Raw genomic sequence first — 18,248 nt, 5'->3', positions numbered from 1 at the left:
CCCAAATCCATTGACATTGCACCATGCTTGACACATTTGAAAACATGGTATACCTCTTCCCCACCCACCACTGAACTCACCCTCACCCTTGCAGATGTCTGAAAAGCTTACTTCTGAAGGACTCAGTGCTGTGTTTATAATGAAAGGTCCTATGATACCATTGGCTCTTTTTCTTGTAGCAAACACACCACATGTTTGATCAACAATTTTAATACAATTCCTGGCACAGAATACATTGCCAGAATGCTTATGATATTAAATTACCTGATGATAAAGGTTTCCAGAAATTTTTCATAAGAATATATTGCATTGAGAATCCTTCCTTTCCTTTCCTACCTTGTGTAATGATAGTTTGGTTGCCTATTTTGTTAACAAAATCTCCAAGGTAGAACAACTGCTGGCTTGCTCGGCAAGTACCCAGAATGGTGTCTAGCACACAGGAAGGACTTAACGAGCTGGTGAACTACAGAAATCAAAATGCAAGAACCTCCAACCATTGCTTTCAAATTAATTTTTTCAAGCCATGAAACTTCTGTATTAGACAAGAAGCTGACTCCATAACAAAAGGTATTATTAAAAAACAGCTTGTCAATATAAAAGAACCTTAAAATTAAGCACAATTCTAAAATTTACCTGCAGATTTTTGCATGAGTATTTAATGAAGATATTTGCAATATAAATTTGGTTTCCCCAGCAATATTAAGTAGATAAAATAAATGACATCTATGTACCAATACATAAAAAATATGCATATATGTCATCATCATTCCTGCTACTTTCTGAGGCAATTCTGGAAGTCCTCTTTCCTGAGTATCTTTAGTTATGCTGCCATGCCTGCCTTGATGTCCTAAATCAATTCAATATGTTCACTTTCATGGTCATTTTGATTTTAATCTGTGTGTGTGTGTGTGTGTGTGTGTGTGTGTGTGTGTGTGGCCAGGTCAGCCCACCCTGGGGGTAGGGCTGGCATGGCATGTGGTGCCGGGGATCAAACCGGGGTCCCTGTGCACTTGCCTAAGCTTGCCTAAGGCCCATCATTTTGATTTTATGATACAGCCTCAAGTTTCACAGAGCCAGATCCAGTGAATAAGGTAGAGGAGAACACACCATAATGTTTTATGAGCTTTCCACTGGATGGTACTCAGCCGCACTCACTGTTTTGTTTTGGTTTTTTGTTTGCTTGTTTGTTTTGGTTTTGTTTTGAGCATAACTTTTAGAGACACACAAAACAGAACTTCTAGAACTGCTTTGAAAGTGGCAAGAATGGTGAGAATAGTGTGTTCAAAGTAAGGAGTAGTACTCTGAGGAGGATTAATGAAATATGTCGTTTACTACAATATGTTTTTAAAATTTAAACATTCACTGGATACTCTGACCACACTTCATGTTTTCAAAATGTAACAGAGCTGCTTATTCTGGGGCACTGGTACATGTGTATAATATATCTACATCATATAAATAAATGGGTAAAATAGAGGAAACAAGAAGGAAAGATGTTTTTACTTAATTCTTGAATTTCAGCTTTGAGATTCAGTTAGCTAAGGTCATTCAGAGTTTAGATTCTATGTCAGTTAGGCTTCTTAATTCATACTCCCTCTAAATTTAATAAGTGTGCTCAGTTCAGCGTTACCTCAGACATCAAAGAACCGAGTTGGCAGGCTGGAGCCATGGCAAGAGCCCTCGAGTCCTTGCCCTCTGGAGGGAGCCTGCGGCCACGGCGACGCTGAGCCACATCTGGCCTCGCGCTGAAGCAACTCGCCAACTGAGCTCTCACCGGCTCACTCTGGGTGGTTTCACAGATGTTTTATTGAAATCAAAACACAGAGGTTAGTAGATCTAGCTTTATGAAACTTGTCTTTTATCTAGGTCAAAAATGGTCCATTATCAGCAATTTCTTTTTTTTTTTTTTTTTTTTTTTGTACCAGGGATTGAACTCAGTATCTTGTGCTTGCTGGACAGGCATTTGAGGCACTGAGCCATCTCTCCAGACCATATCAACAATTTCATGTTTTCCACCTAATTAAGAGCTTGCCCTAGCAGCTGCCCCTTATTTTGTTTGTTACCAAGCCTTTTCTTAGATAACCTATATTAGTTCTGTCCTGCCATGTCTAGAGCCCACCATCTTCCACCTCAAAAACCAAGGCATTTGCTCTCATCTTCTCCAAATAATACCAGCTCGCCTATGTAACTCCCTCTCTATTTAGGATGCCATCTGCTGACCTTAGAGAGGAAGGCCCATTTGGTGTAATTAAAGGGTTTTATCCCACCATTGCCTAAGTGCATCCTCAGCTCTTTTTTCACTAAACTATGTCTATATTTATAGCCTGAGTAGTGCTCTTCTTACAGAGACTCAAACACACATATGTGTTCTCAAACCCCTATTTCTTTGGAGCCAGCTAGTGGCATTTAAGGTGCGTCAATAAACATGAATATTAAGGGCTCTCTAAAAGCAAATAGTGAAGAGATAGTTTATACTGTTCTATGAACACCTCCACTCACCCCTAAGTGTCAAATGCCCTCAAAGTTAATAATATAAGTAAACAAAAAAGAAGAAATTGCATAAAGCAGGTTTGTATATGACCTTCAAATGAGTTAGGTGAATTTTAAGGGATCAGTGAAAAATATCATTGAAGTAGGTTCAAAGATACTGAGTATATGAATTTGAAATGACATTATCAACACATAGAATAATTTAAAAGTTATTCTGTGCATTATAAACCAAAATTATGCTGGACGAGATTTTTTTTTTTTTTTTTTTTTTTTTTTTTTGCGGACTTGGGGATTGAACTCAGACCCTTGCGCTTGCCAGGGAAGCTCTTATTCTACTGAGCCATCTCCCCTGCCCCCTGGAAGAGATTAAGAAGGAAAAAAGTATGGAAAATTGTCTCAGAATGGTCATTACTTTCAAAACCATATCACATGATTGTTTCTATATGAAAAACACAAAACTATAAATAAAGAGCAAAATAAAGGACAGACAATAATTAAGGAGATAGATCTTTCTCCAAAGGGAAGGAAATTAAGAGATGAAAAGGGATGGAAAAGAGTTTGGGGGGCTGGGGAGATGGCTCAGTAGCTTTCTTGGCAAGCGCAAGGGCCTGGGTTCAAACCCCAGTTCCGCCAAAAAAAAAAAAAAAAAGAAAAGAAAAGAAAGAGTTTGAGAAAAGAGTTAAAATGTGTCATACCTATATACCAACTCGCCATAAGGAATGTAGCCACTGTGTATTGGGAATACATACTAATATAAACAACTCTCCAAAAAAAGTTAACTATATATATTTTATGCTGACATGATTATATCTACAAAACCCAATAATAAAAAAATTCACTCTGCGATTTCTTCACTGGTTGCTGTTGCTTTATGTCATGATTATTGCTGAAAATAACTTTGTCAAATGAAGAGAATATTTTAATAAAATAATAAAACTGATACCTAAATTATGTGTAATAATATTCTAATATAATCCTAGAGTATCAGTCAGGGTTTTACTAGAGGAACAGATATAACACAAAATGTACAAATGTATAAGAAATCATAAGATTAGCTTATGCCTGTCAGCCACAGAGTCAGATGAGGAGGCATACAGAGGGCATCTGCACTCCAGAGACTGAAGGATTCAGTCTGAGGTCTGGAGCTCACTGCAGTGAGCAAGTCCGTGCAAGTCCGTATCAGGAGGCCAATGGGTCTGCGATGGAAGACTGCTAAGTCTACACAAGAAGGCTGAAGGGTCCAAGTTGAAGGCTGAAGAGTCTGCGCTAGAAGCCAGGAGATGACATCCAAGCTAACTGCAAAGACCAGAGCTCCTCTAAGGAAATGGGACTCTAGCCTTTCTCAATTCCCCTTTATATCCTTTAAGTGATGTGTCACTCTAGGGTGGGGCCTCCATGCCCTAGGGTGTGGAATTGCTGAGTTAATTTAATTAAGCTTAACTTCTCAAATTGACACAATGTATCAACCACTATACCTAGTTTTTAAAACATATAAAATGTAACATCCTACTCAAGTATGCTATAAAAACATTTTTTTTTAATTTTTGATTTTTGTTCATTTGTTATTTTGAAATTCTTAACAGAGGTCAGAAGTAGAAAGTGGGGAAAAAAGAAAGTGCAGGCTGGTTCAAAGGACCACTATCAGATGATCTCTTCACAAGTTCCCTGGACAGTCCCTGCATGGCATGGGGTGTCAGAACCCAGAAGCTTTGAGGGTCTTGGTCCAGTATTTTTGTGCTGTTTCCATTTGTACCACGTTACCCAGACCCTCCAGCATCCATAGGTCCTTTCTGTATCTCTGATAATATCAGGCACTGCTTTGCTCCTGCAAACTGAGTCAGAATGCTTTAAATCAGGTTTAACTGCACTGAACAGCCATCCTTATTTTGCTGTGTTACTTTGCATACATACACGTGTGGTTCTTCCATACTCCCTTATATTACTTACATTATATTTATAGTACAGCATATTAAGTATCATTAACTTTACATCATAATAATTAAAATTGTAGGATATCAAGTGAACACTCAAGGACTTTACCTGTCCTGGAAAAGGAGTTACTGTGTTTTCAGTTCTAGACAGGATAGTTGTCATGTTAAATGAAATTATGATCTTACTATTTCCTTTGCTGAAAAATATGGTTTATTGGACATTAAGCATGGTTTAAGGATATGAGTATTAATGACAGATTGGCATGCGGTGGACCTGTAAAAGTTAATTTTGTATGTCAGTTTCAATACAAAGTGCCAGTTAGCTGTTTAAATATTGTTTCTGCATTTGTAAGGGCGTTAATGAGTGAATTAGATCTCTAATGGATTGGATCTGAACTGTCCCTCCCAAAACTTATGTGTTGTTCTCATTAAAATGGATAAGAAATACACAGGATGAATGAATAAAAAATAAAAAAATTAAGATCTGAATAACCAAAAAAAAAAAGTACAGGAATGGTGTATTACTAATGTGTTTCCCATTTTTAAATACATAGAAATGTTCCTTAAAAAAAAAACAACTAGCTAGAGCTAGGTAATAGCTCAGCAGTGCAGCTTCTGCCTGGCAAGCTCAAGGTCCTGAGTTCAACTCCTGACACCAAAAAAAGCAACTAGATCTACACCTTAATCAGATAAAATACCTAATAAGTATTATATTAAGTTAAAGAAGAAGAGAACTTATGGCCTTACAATTATCTAAAATTAGAAATAAGATTATTCTTAAATGTCTTGGCACATGAACCTTGGCCACAAAGATTTTAAATGAGCTGTTTTAAATAAGCAATTCTCTCTAATGGGCAGATCAACCTCAACAGACAGTGCTGCAAGTGCATAACTCACAGGTCACTTTTCAGGCCAGCAAAGGAATGCTGTGCTCTTTGTACTTGCAAATGAGGTTTCTGGACTGTTTCTGTGGTTCATTAAGCTATCAGTTACTCATCATGTTTTGTAGTTTGTGTTTTCTCCAAAGCACTTTGCTTCTTATTCCCACTGAACCATGCCCCTGCTCATTAGTAATAACACAATGTGTTCAGAAAAGGAAGGAAGCCCCACCAGCCAACCTACCCAGGTGGGATCCATAGTAAAATACACAACAGAAAAACAACCAAGGACTAGTAAAATACACAATATTTCAGCAACCAAATCTACAGCTTTCAATTAGACTTAGGGACCAAGGACAGACTTGAGCTTTCCTTTAACTTGAAAACATTATAGAGCATCTTGCTCACTTTAAAGTGGCTAACTTTCATACTTAGAATGTCTAGATTCACAGCTTCTTTTCAGTTATAGACAATCAAGAATCACATGTTTGGCCTATTGCCCTAAATTACTTTCAAAGGCAACTCCTAAGAAGGAGTGGAAACTAGAGCAAAGGTGACAAGTTGGCCTTTACTGGCCACAAAACCTTTGTCTTAATACCTTTGTCAGTTACTTTCTGATATGTAAGAGAAGGATTCTCTTGACTTTCTTTCATTTATTGCTCCTTATATCAGTTCTGGGTTATTACAAATACTGTTTCATATATCTCTAGAGAGCCAGAGATTGAGTGATGCTGCCCTTGAAATACACAGACCTTAATTCCAGCTGAAAAAATCAGGCAAAGTCAACAAAGTGTTTCTCCCTGTGCTCTGTCTTTTAGAGAAATGTTCACCCTGCTGTTGCATAAATTTAAAAAAAGATAAAGATATGTTATAACCTTAGTCTTTTCCTATTTAAATTTGTGATGATGAATTTGCCTCAAAAGAAACCACAAAATTGCAGAACTATTCCTGCAGTTCTCCAAAAACTACTTGTAGCTACTTAGTAGTCTGTAGATTGGAAAAAGAAACACCAAACCTTTCAGAGATTACTAAACATTGTCCCTACAGTGATAGTAATTTTTAGAAATCTAAAATGCCACTGCAAGCTTTGCAGTGTCCACAAGGTTTAGGTTGTAAGCCAGAGTCTTGTACCAATTCCAAATTACAATGGGCCCCAGCTTGTCCACTGAACCACCTTTCAGTTATTCCCCACTTTCTGAATGTGTAATTGATATAGACACTTGGTGACTAAAAACACTCTCATGGGGTGAGAGCCACTATAATCTCCACTAGTATGCATACTCCTGCACATGCAATGAGCATTCTATGCGCCCCTGGCAAAAGTTAGGCCCTCACCCTTCATAGGAAATATATTATGACCACTATTTTATAGATACGAGCCCCAGAAAGGCAAGTTAAACTACTTGACTGAGGGGCCAATGAGATAGCTCGGTGGTCTAAAGCACCTGCTTAAGCAAGCTTAGGCAAGCACAGGGACCACAGTTCCATCCCTGGCACCACATGCTGCACCAGCCCTGACCCCTGTAGCTAATAAGCAGCAGAGCCAGAATCTGAATTGAGCTTTCTTGCTTCTAAAGTCTGAGGAACTTTGGCACCATGAGAATTAAATCAAACCAAAGGAAAGAATCAGTCCAAAACTAACTCCATCACTCAAAATATAAATCATCTTCAATTCTACTATTCTACATATCTGTCTGTTTGCAATCGAGTAACTTTGTAAGATGGCATCATACCTTTTGGCTGAGGAATTCAACACAGAGAAAATAATAGAGTATAAAGATAACTTACAAATGGGGAAAAAGAATTTGCCAACTACACCTTGGGTAGAGAACTAATGTCTAGAATGTACAAAAGCCTCAAAAAATTAGACACCCCCCTGAAAAAAAATTAGAAGTACCAGTGAAAAAGTGGGCAACTGAAACTAACAGCTCTCAGATATAGTTTCATTGGCCAATAAATAAATGAAGCAATGTTCAACATCTCTGGCCATTAGAGAAAAGTAAGTTAAAACAATACTGAAATGCCACTTACCCCATAAAGAATGGATATCATCAAGAAATCAAATAATATCAAATGCTTGTGAGACTATAGGGAAAAAGAGCTCTTCTACAATGTCAGTAGGAATGTAAACTAGTACAACCACTATGGAAATCAGTATGGTGATTCCTTCAAACACTAAAAATAGAAATTCCATTTGACCCAGTACTTCCCCTTCAAGGTATCTTCCAGAAAGACATCAAATTTCAGAGATACATGCCTACTCATGTTTACAGCAGCACAATAGCCAGATGGTAAGAGCAGCCTATAGGTTCATCAACAGGTAAATGAATGAAGAAAATGTATTTGTACACAATGGAGTATCATTCTACTATAAAGCAGGGTAAATCTGAGTCATTTGTAGGAAAACAGATGTATCTTGAGGACATAATGGTAAGTGAAATAAATGAAACACATGAGCTTAAATATTGTATAATTTCTCTCACATGATAAACCTAAAGTGGGTCAGGGAGATAGCTCAGTAGAATGAGCGCTTTCCTCGCAAGCACAAGGTCCTGAGTTCAATCTCCAGTATCGCAGAAAAATAAATCAATTAATTAAATTAAATTAAATAAAGTATAAGTAAATTAAAGCAAAATAAAAGACAGATAATAGGAAACATGGAGATAGATCTTTTCCAAATTAGAAGAGGATCTAGAAAAGGAGAGAAGAGAGAAAGGAAAGCAACGTAAAAAAATTAAAATGTGTCATGTACATGTACCAGCTGCCCCAAACAAATCTTTTTCTTATGTACAACACAAATAAAAAGTAAAATTTTCTATAAGTTTAAACCAAAGAAAAAGTGACAAAAATTATGATGAAAACATCATTGAGTATAAAACCATAACATATGCACAGACACGCTATTTTTAAATGGGCCAGAAGATTCACACCAATTAGCTCAGTCTCATGAGAATGCAAAAGAAATTTGCTTTCTTTTATATAATTTTACTTCTTCTCTACAATATACTATGAACATTATTAGATTTTAATCATAAATATTAGGTTTTATCAAAAAGTACTTTTTAGACTGCGTGAAAGAACTGTTTAATTTCCAAAGATTTATTCTATGGACAAAGAAATTTTAATGTATTTGGTACAGGGTCTCACTATGCAGCTCAGACTCCTAGGGATCCTCCTGTTTTCAGCTTCCCAGCACTGGGATTATAGGCTTGTGCCATCATGCCCAGTCTTGATGGCTGGCTCAGCTTGCCCAGAACTAGGGCCCGCACAGCATGTGGTGCCAGGGACCGAACCCCAGTCCCTGTGCTTACCTAAGCATATGGGAATTATTTTCAGAGATGTTTACAAAGAAAATTTTCATGATCAACTATAAATGCAATGTTATTTCCAGTAAGAGGCAAAACTGATGCTGTCATGTAGAACCCATATAAATTCAGTTACGGCCCTCCTGATTGGTTTATCTATATTGATAATGCCTCAGAAAATTTGTCCCAGGGCAGGGGATATAGCTCAGTGGCATAAACATCTGCCTGGCAAGTGCAAGGTCCTAAGTTCAATCCCCAGTACCGGAAAAAGAAACGAACAAACAAACAAACATAAACTTTGGGGCCAGCCAGATAGCTCAGAGGACTAAAGCACCTGCTTAGGCAGGTGCAGGGATCAGGGTTTGATCCCTGCAGTGCTGGCACACTGAAATGGTGATTGAGCCTGGGCACGGTGGCACACACCTATAACCCCAGCACTTGGGAGGCTGAAACAGGAGGATCACTAAGAGTCTGATCTGTGTAGTGAGACCCTCTAGACCCTATACTAAAATACATAAAAAAGAAAATTTGTCCCAAATCAATGATACAAAATTCTTATTTAAGTTCTACGTGAAAAAGAAAAATCTACTAAGCCTCTTTGCTTCAGTCCCTTTTCCTGAGTTAAGTTTTATTATAAAAGATAATTTAAAAAGCTATTTGACTTCCATCCTCAAATGCACCCCTTCTCCCTGATAACACCATTCAGCTCAGGAAATAGATTGCAGTAAGTGAAATCACACACTTACTTTAGTCACATCCCATATTTTTAATTTTCCATCTTGTCAGAAGAGCATATGAATCACAGAAAATCATCAATATACTGCAAGAAAATTTGTATGGGCAGAGTGAAAACCTAATTCAGTTTGTTACTCAGGCCAGCGTTGTGATGAGCCCAAGGGTCCCATTCTATTCAGACCAACAAGTTATACTGACTTGTTTGGCATGCAGAGAGAAGGTCTCCTGTTCTGACTACTAGACCTTCCTCTTTTATTCATCACATTCTACAGGAACTGAATAGCTTCAGGATCTCAGTTACATTCTCACATTGCCCAAGTCAGCCTTTACACAAACCTGGTATTCATTAATGCTGGACAGATTAACCTGCATCATGTGCATTCTCATTTGGTGAGAGACAAAAGCAGTTCAGGGTCTCTTCTTTGTTCTCAACCATCAAAAAACAAAACTGGGTTTTTTTCCTAAATAGAATATGCTGTCACTAGATCTGCTGTCACTAGATTTACATACAAGACAAAATAAGCTTTCTTCCTTTGGTTTCAGACCTAAACTCACACAACTTCTGTTTTCCCAAGACCCACAGGATCATTTGAATTTTTCTGATGGCTTTCTCTTATTTGACTCAGAAATGTGAGATGTAGGCTTTTACTTATGACCTAGTCCTGGGTCAAGTAAGCAATCCCAAAGTGGCGCTGAAAGGACAACCAAAACCTTCCCACCAAAACCTTCTGTTCTGTAATTCTCCCAGATTCCAGAAAATTACACCATTCTTTATTGCTTTGGGCATAATTTCTGAGAGCTTCTGATAAAAAGGTAAGAGTATAATGGAAATGCAAATTTAAAAAACACTGAGACAGAGCTTGAAAGGACTCTGGGCGGCGTGCAGGACTCTGGCAAGCTACAATCAGTGGACCCAGCACACACAGGTGTAGGGCTTTCCTGGAGCCTGGTCCAACCACTTAAGGCCTTTGGAGGACTCTGTTAAGCTCTGGCCATTGGCCCCCAGGGCTCAGGTGTGGAGCTTGTACTGGCGCAGGGCCTTTTAATTCCATGGGATGTATGATAGAATTGCACATGCTAGTTAAGCTGAGATTTGTTACCAACAAGAGATACATCCCCTGTAACAGGACATTGTGCTCTGAATCAAGTTTATGAGTTCAGGCTTCAGTGAAGTGGTTAATGAATACATTTAACAATTGTACTTAAATTACCTGCAAATTTCAAATGGAACAAAGCAAAATGGACGTAAAAAAGGAGGTGCTCTCTCAGTTACTGAAAAGAGATCAGAAAAATTTCCACTGACCTGAAAAACAGAGGCCAAAAAAGTTCTTACTACTGTATCATTTTCCCTTTGCCATCTCTCAAAAACAGAAAGTTCTGTAGGAAAGTAAATTAGAATTAGGAGATAATGGTTTCAGCAGTAGGCTATAGAAAATGCAGTTTAAAAAAATGATTCACCAGCCCTAGCTCTGCCCCCCAACCTTCCCCACCAGAATTTGCTGCGTCAGCAGCCCCTCCTTGCCCTTAAGACCATCAGAGAGTCCTGACTACCACAGCAACTTGCAGGAGTTGTTAGAAGCACTACCCTGTGCCAATCCACCATCAAGAGAGCCTCGTACATCTTCAGGCTGCACTCATCACCATCAGATCCTTTTTTTGTCTTTTTCAATGTGGTACAGGGTCTCACTATGCAGCTCAGACTTGTAGTGTTCCTCCTGTTTTCAGCCTCCCCAGTGTTGGGATTACAGACATGCCCCACCATGACCAGTCTCTGCCACTGGTTTAGCATGCCCCAGGGGCAGGGCTGGCACCACATGTGGTGCTGGGGATAAAATCCCAGTCCCTGCGCTTACCCAGTCAGGTGCTTAGTTTGCTGAGCTATCTCACTGGCACTATCAGATCCTTCTTGAACTGTGGCTGGTCCCCCTCTCCTTAATGAGGTAGAACCACATTGAACCCCACAGAGCAGGAGCTTTTGCAAGCCTACCCTGCCCACCCAAGCTCTGGAGAGCCTTGATGACCTGCAACCTGCCCACCTGCCCATTGCAAAAAAAAAAAAAAAAAAAAAAGACAAAAGGAAGGAACAAAAGGCAATCTCAGGCCTCTAGCCCACCCAAAACAAGTCCAGGAGACAAGGTCACAGAAGAACTTCCAAGTCGCACACCTGAAATTTCTGAGATGACAGCAATTGAAGTAAAGAAACAACTCCATCAGGCTATGGAGAACATCAGGTCAGAAATAATTTCTCAGGTTAAAAAAAAAAGTAAATAACAATCATGAAAGAATTGCTTGATGCATCTAAGAAAGACACAGAAAAAATAGAAGAGAATAGGAAAATGATGGAAACATTGAATGAACAATACAAGAGAGAACTAGAATGCATGAAACAGATTCCAACTGATAACCAGGACATTAAGAATTCCACTGAAGCTTGCAAAACCACTCGAATGAAAGAGAAGATAGAATTTCAGACCTTGAAGATAGCATTGCAGCTAGTGAACATGAAAGGAAACATCTCTTTAAAATAATGAGAAACCAGGAAATAAGAATACAACTGCTACAACATGACAAAGATAAGCCATACAACAGCTACAAGATGATGCAAAGAAAAGTAATATAAGAATAATAGACATCAATGAAACAGCTAGAGTAACATGAAAGATATAAAAGGAATGTTTGAAGAAATAATGCATAAAATTTCCTGAGCATGGGAAAAAAAAATCTGACATACAGGTAACCAAAGCATATACAACTTTGGCTAGTATAAATAAAATAAGTTGTCATCCAGACACATAATACTCAAGATCCCAGAAACTGAGGAAAAGAACACAATATTAAAAACTGTTAGAGGGGCCGGGGAGATAGCTCAGTAGAATAAGCACTTGCCTGGAAAGCACAAGGGCCTGAGTTCAATCCCCAGTTCCTCAAAAAAAAAAAAAAAAAGCTGGTAGAGAGTAGAAACAGATCACCTATAATGGAAAGCCCATCAGAGTCGTAGCAGATTTCTCACCATGGACCATCAAATCAAGAAGAGCTTGGAAGAGATATTTCAGGTCCTGAAAGAAAACAACTTTCAACCCAGATTAATGTATCCTGTAAAACTATCTATCACATTTAATGGAGTGATTAGATACTACCATGACAAAGAACAGTGGAAGAAATTCATGACAACCAAACCAATCCTAAGTACTGCCAGATGTTTTAGAAAGAGACAAAGATGACCACAACTTCAACAACAACAGAAGAGAACAGCAAAATACAGCAAGCAATTAAGCAAAGGGGAAAAGTAGGGATCCTACAGTAGGCAAACAACGTGACAAAGATAAGCCAATACATATCATCAGTTATCACTATCAACATAAATGGCCTCAATTCACCAATCAAAAGGAGAAAACTGGCAGAGTACATCAAGAAACAAAATCCAACAATATGGTGCATATAAGAAACATATTTAACTCAAAAAGAAATAAATAGTCTGAATATCAAAGAATGGAAAACAGGGCCGGAGAGGTGGCTCAGTAGAATAAGCACTTACCTGGCAAGTGCAAGGACCTGAGTTCAATCCCTGCTTCTGCCAAAAAAAAAGAAAAAGAAAACAATATACCATGAGAAGAAACCCAGAAAAAAGCAGGGTTAGCTATTCTGATTGAGACAAAGATGGTCACTACATACTTGTTAGGGGAAAACTGCAAGAGGAAGAGATAACAATTATAAATATATATGCATCTGATGTAGGAGCACTCAAGTATATAAGACAAATTTTAACAGACATGAAAAATCTAATGAGCAATAACATAATTGTATTGGGGGACTTTAACACCCCATTGACAGAAAGAGATAGATCAACCATGAAAAAAAATGAGCAAAGAAATAACAGAACTAAACTGAACTAGTAAAAAAATTGACTTAGTGGGCCTTTACAGAGTGTTCCATCCAAGAGCATCAGTATACACATTTTTCTCAGTTGCACATGGGTCGTTCTCCAAAATAGATCATGTGCTGGCACATAGAACATGCTTAAGTAAATGCAAAGGAATCAAAACTATCCCATGCATATTATCTGCCCACAGTGTAACTCAAATGGAATTTATTGACAAAAAAAGAAAACAGCAAAAACTCTATAAACACATGGAAACCAAATAATACTCTCCTGAACAATCAATGGCTCATGGAAGAAATTAAACAATATTTACAATCTAATGAAAATGCAAAGAGGGCTAGCCAAATAGCTCAGCGGACTAAAGTGCCTGCAAGCAGGTGCAGGGGTTGGGAGTTCAATCTCAGGGCCTGCCATGAAGGCCCCACCCCAGGGTGCACTGAGATGGCAATTGAGATTGGGTGTGGTGGCACACACCTGTAATCCCAGCTCTTAGGAGGCTGTAAACAGGCCATCACTGTGAGTCTGATCTAGTACTGAGACCCTGAACACCCTTCCCTAAAAATACGAAATGATAAATAAATAAATAAATAATAGGTTCACTAACTTGTAGTCCCCAAAGATGCTCTGCTCTGGAAGCTCCACAAACTTTGGACCACACCAATCTAAAAAGCTGAGAACATTCAGCTCCACACCAAGAGAAGTTGTGAGAAGCATACAACCTCATTAGCAGTTTCTAAATCAGAATTGTAACACACAGAGATTGATAAAAATTAAGCAAAATTGAGGAAAGAGAACAGTTCTCTATGCATTGATTTTTTAAATTCTGCGTCTTTTGTACAATCCTGTCATGCCTACTATTGGCAGGGTCAAATCGTAAGAGTTGACAAGACTTTGTACATATCGCTTTTCGTTTTCATCTAGTCGAGCATACCATGTAGCTGTTTATCCCACACTGAGACTTTTCTGAGGCTTTTTATCTTTGGTGCTAGGAACTGAACTTAGGACCTTGTGCTTGCCAGGCAGGCACTGTGCTGCTTAGCTATATCCCCAGCCTTATGAAGCTTCTTATTCAGTGTTCAAGATCCCTTATTGTCAGGAAGCTCTAGCCCTGCACAGGAATTAGTTTAAATTCTTCTGAAGTAAATACAAGTCCCAAAGCATTTCCATGAGACAAATATTCGCAAACAGCTTGTGTGTGCCCCATAAGCTCACTGTTCTTCAATCTGAATAAGGTTCCTTCCATGATTTTCCATATAAAATGCCTCCTGGTCTTCACATTCCCCTGGTTATTTGTCCCTCAGTAAGTTCCATTCTGGTCCTGCATTCTAAAACTCCAGCGCCACATCTCTCGCAAGTGGAGGTCATTATTCCAGACATCACTCTGTCCCTTTCCCTAGGTGTTTAATATTTAAATGAAGACATGCTAGCTACCTCTTCACCACAGCAACATGATTTCCTGCTTTATTTTACAAATTTGTCATTTTGTTGATCTCTATATCCAAATTGACTTAGAGCAGAGACATACAGTCCAACCTGTATGAAATACGCTAAAGTCAACTTTAACAAAGTGAAAGAAAGAGAAAAAGACACTAAAGAAACTGTGGTATAAAGAGAGAGAAAACAGAGGGCAAGCTAGGCTCTTCTGACAATTCACATCGCATTAAGGTCCAGCTCAACTGCTTGTACTTGAAGCCTTCTCAAATGCACACCATCATCACAATTAATTGACTTCTCTTCAATCCACACTGAAAATGGGATACGACCATTCATCACTTGGTAGCCATTGAGGTTATTGTATCCACTCTCAAGGTATCACCGTGTTGTATGCAGTTAAGCCTAATGTTATTTAAAAATAGCTCCAAGTACAAATGCTGACAATTTGCATATGTCAAAAAGCAGCCATAAAGTGTTTCCATTAAAGGAAAAGGTGAAAGTCCTTGGCTTAAGGACAAAGAATATCATATGCTGAGATTGCAAAAATCTCTAAGAGCAAATATTTTATGAATTGTGAAAAAGACAAAAATTCATACTAATATCTAGGCTACACCCACCGTGACCCACCTTCTCTAAATATGGCTTCATCTTCATCACACCCAGCTATAATCTCATCAGTGGACTAACCTAGTGAGGTGGATCACACAACCCTATGACTCAGCCACCTCCCAAAAGCCCCACCTCTGCGTGCATGAGGCTTTGGGGAAACATCTAGATATAAACTTTAACACTCAACTTCTGGACTAACTCCCAATTTTATTTGAAATCAATATTGAGATCACTGGCAGGTATTTTGTAAGTACAACCTTCTGCTGCTCTCCCACTTAAATATTAAAATTTGTGTCCATCCTCCCAATTCCAAGCCTCTGAGGTTTCTTCGTTCTGCGTTATTCCTTGGCAATGATGAGCACCAGCTCAGGGAACCACAAGGGCATATTTTATAGCCCTGAATGTGAAAGCCCATTTAAAATTTATTTACTTATTTATTGTATTTAGTACAGAGTCTGCAGAGTCTCACTGCACAGATCAGATTCTTCTGCTTCCAGACTCCAAAGCACTAGATTACAGGAGCATGCCACCATGCCTAGTCTGAGTCACCATCTCAGTGCACCCCAGGGGCGGGCTGGCATGGCAGGCCCGGGGATCAAACCCCAAGAATAACTTTTAAATTATTCTATGTGTTGATAATGTCATTTCAAATTCATATACTCAGTATCTTTGAACCTACTTCAATGATATTTTTCACTGATCCCTTAAAATTCACCTAACTCATTTGAAGGTCATATACAAACCTGCTTTATGCAATTTCTTCTTTTTTGTTTACTTATATTATTAACTTTGAGGGCATTTGACACTTAGGGGTGAGTGAAGGTGTTCATAGAACAGTATAAACTATCTCTTCACTATTTGCTTTTAGAGAGCCCTTAATATTCATGTTTATTGACACACCTTAAATGCCACTAGCTGGCTCCAAAGGAATAGGGGTTTGAGAACACGTATGTGTGTTTGAGTCTCTGTAAGAAGAGCACTATTCAGGCTATAAACATAGACACAGTTTAGTGAAAAAAGAGCTGAGGATGCACTTAGGCATTGGGGGGATAAGACCCTTTAATTACACTGAATGGGCCTTCCTCTCTAAGGTCAGCAGATGGCATCCTAAATAGAGAGGGAGTTACATAGGCGAGCTGGCATTATTTGGAGAAGAGAGCAAATGCCTTGGTTTTTGAGGTGGAAGATGGTGGGCTCTGGACATGGCAGGACAGAACTAATATAGGTTATCTAAGAAAAGTCTTGATAACTAACAAAATAAGGGGCAGCTGCTAGGGCATGCTCTTAATTAGGTGGAATAGAAGACCTCTTATAATACCACCTCCAGTCTCCAATCCCCAATATACATTTTTACTATCACCCCTTCCGCTTTTGGACATTCAAAGACACTTCTTCATGGCACAAAAAAGAAAAAGCAAAATTTCGGTGAGAAAATTAGATGTTTTTACTAAACATTCAACATTGTGTTGACTTTTATTTGCTCTCAACCTGTACCTCACTATTGCTCTCCTGTGTTATTGTTTGTGTCTAGATGTACCTCCAAAGCTGCACGTGGTCATAGGCAGGGCCATTCAGAGGTGGATGGATGTAGAGTATGTGGTTCTGAGATCAAGGGTGTGTGATTACGAAATCAGCCTACTGATTGGTTTGGCACAGTTCCGGCTGGGATTAAAGATGTGAGTGCTACATAAAATGTAGCCTAATAAAATGTAAGGAAAAGAAAGTGGGCTAATGTGCCCCCAGCTGCCTGATTTAGTGTGGACTCTTTCTCCTCTCTGATGCCTCTGTGACATGCTACCCTGACCTGGAGCCAGTTGACCATGGACTGAAACCTCTACAAACTGTGAGCTAAATAAACCTTTCATCATTTAACTCTGGGTGCTGGGTATTTTATCTCAACAAGAAAAGGTAACTGAGCCCAAGATGGCAGCGGCCTTGATCTGTGCTCTCCTTCGGTCCTGGAGAACTGGCTTCGGTTGGGGTTGCAGGCTGCAGCAGTTGAGCCAAACGCAGGGACCTCCGGGTTACCGCGGCTTTGTGGAGTCTACTGATGAGTTCCAGTTCATGGAACACCTGCTACCCCCACCAGGATCCCAAAGCCACCAAAGCATGAACATTATCCCACTCCTAGTGGGTGGCAGCCTCCTAGAGATCCCCTACCCGACCTGCCCTATACAGTATGGCGCTCCCGAATGCACAACATCCCTGTCTACAAAGACCTTACACATGGCAACTGCCAGATGACTGTGATCTGGAAAGTGGAGGAAGACATCTGGGCCTTGCAGAAGGATGTGGAAGATTTTTTGAGCCCACGGTTGGGGAAGACACCTGTCACCCAGGTTAATGAGGTGACAGGTACCTTGCAGATCAAGGGCTACCTTGGTGAGCAACTGAAAGCCTGGCTCCTCAAGAAGGGCTTCTGAGGTCTACTGAGCAGCCTGTGTGGACAGACTGGAGCCTGGGGAACCTTGAGAGGAAGTTGGCACTAGAGCCCTGGGAATGATACAACAACCAGGGTTGAGGGTTTGGGCATGGCAGAGAGTGAGGGCTAAAGGATTTTGGAGTCAGATCTTGCTTGAGTACAGGGGAAATGGGCTGCACTGCATGGGTCCACTGGGAGAGCTGTATAGCGTGGAAGACCCACCAGGAACAGGCAAGGTGGTAGGAGCCATTGCTGCTCTTCCTATCACTGTGGCTTGCTTTGGAGGGCTCCTTGGGTTTAACTTCAGATTTTGGGGATATCATCTGGTAGAAGCAATAGCCCAGCCTGGTTAGAAGAGGGTTCTCAGGGCAGGTTTATTCCTTTTTTTTTTCATAATTTTATTGATAAACAAATAGCGATGAGACAGTTTCAAACCAAATTGGTAGGACACTTTCAGTAATTAACACATTGCAAGGGCAGGTTTATTCCTGGTTCCCTCTGGGAATGCACCTGAGACCTTGTTCTAGGCCAGACCTGCTAGGTGGAGATCATAAGACACGGATG

General features: G+C 39.5%; 1 pseudogene; it reads left to right on the top strand.

Annotated features, from left to right (window-relative positions):
- Positions 1 to 17,185: 17,185 nt before the first annotated feature.
- Positions 17,186 to 17,960, top strand: LOC101573648 (annotated as a pseudogene).
- Positions 17,961 to 18,248: the final 288 nt, after the last annotated feature.

The sequence above is a fragment of the Octodon degus genome, unplaced genomic scaffold (genome assembly GCF_000260255.1).
Source record: "Octodon degus isolate 3935 unplaced genomic scaffold, OctDeg1.0 scaffold00115, whole genome shotgun sequence".
Lineage (NCBI taxonomy): Eukaryota > Metazoa > Chordata > Mammalia > Rodentia > Octodontidae > Octodon > Octodon degus.
Note: the sequence above shows the minus strand (reverse complement) of the source record. Positions and strands in the feature narration are given on the sequence as shown.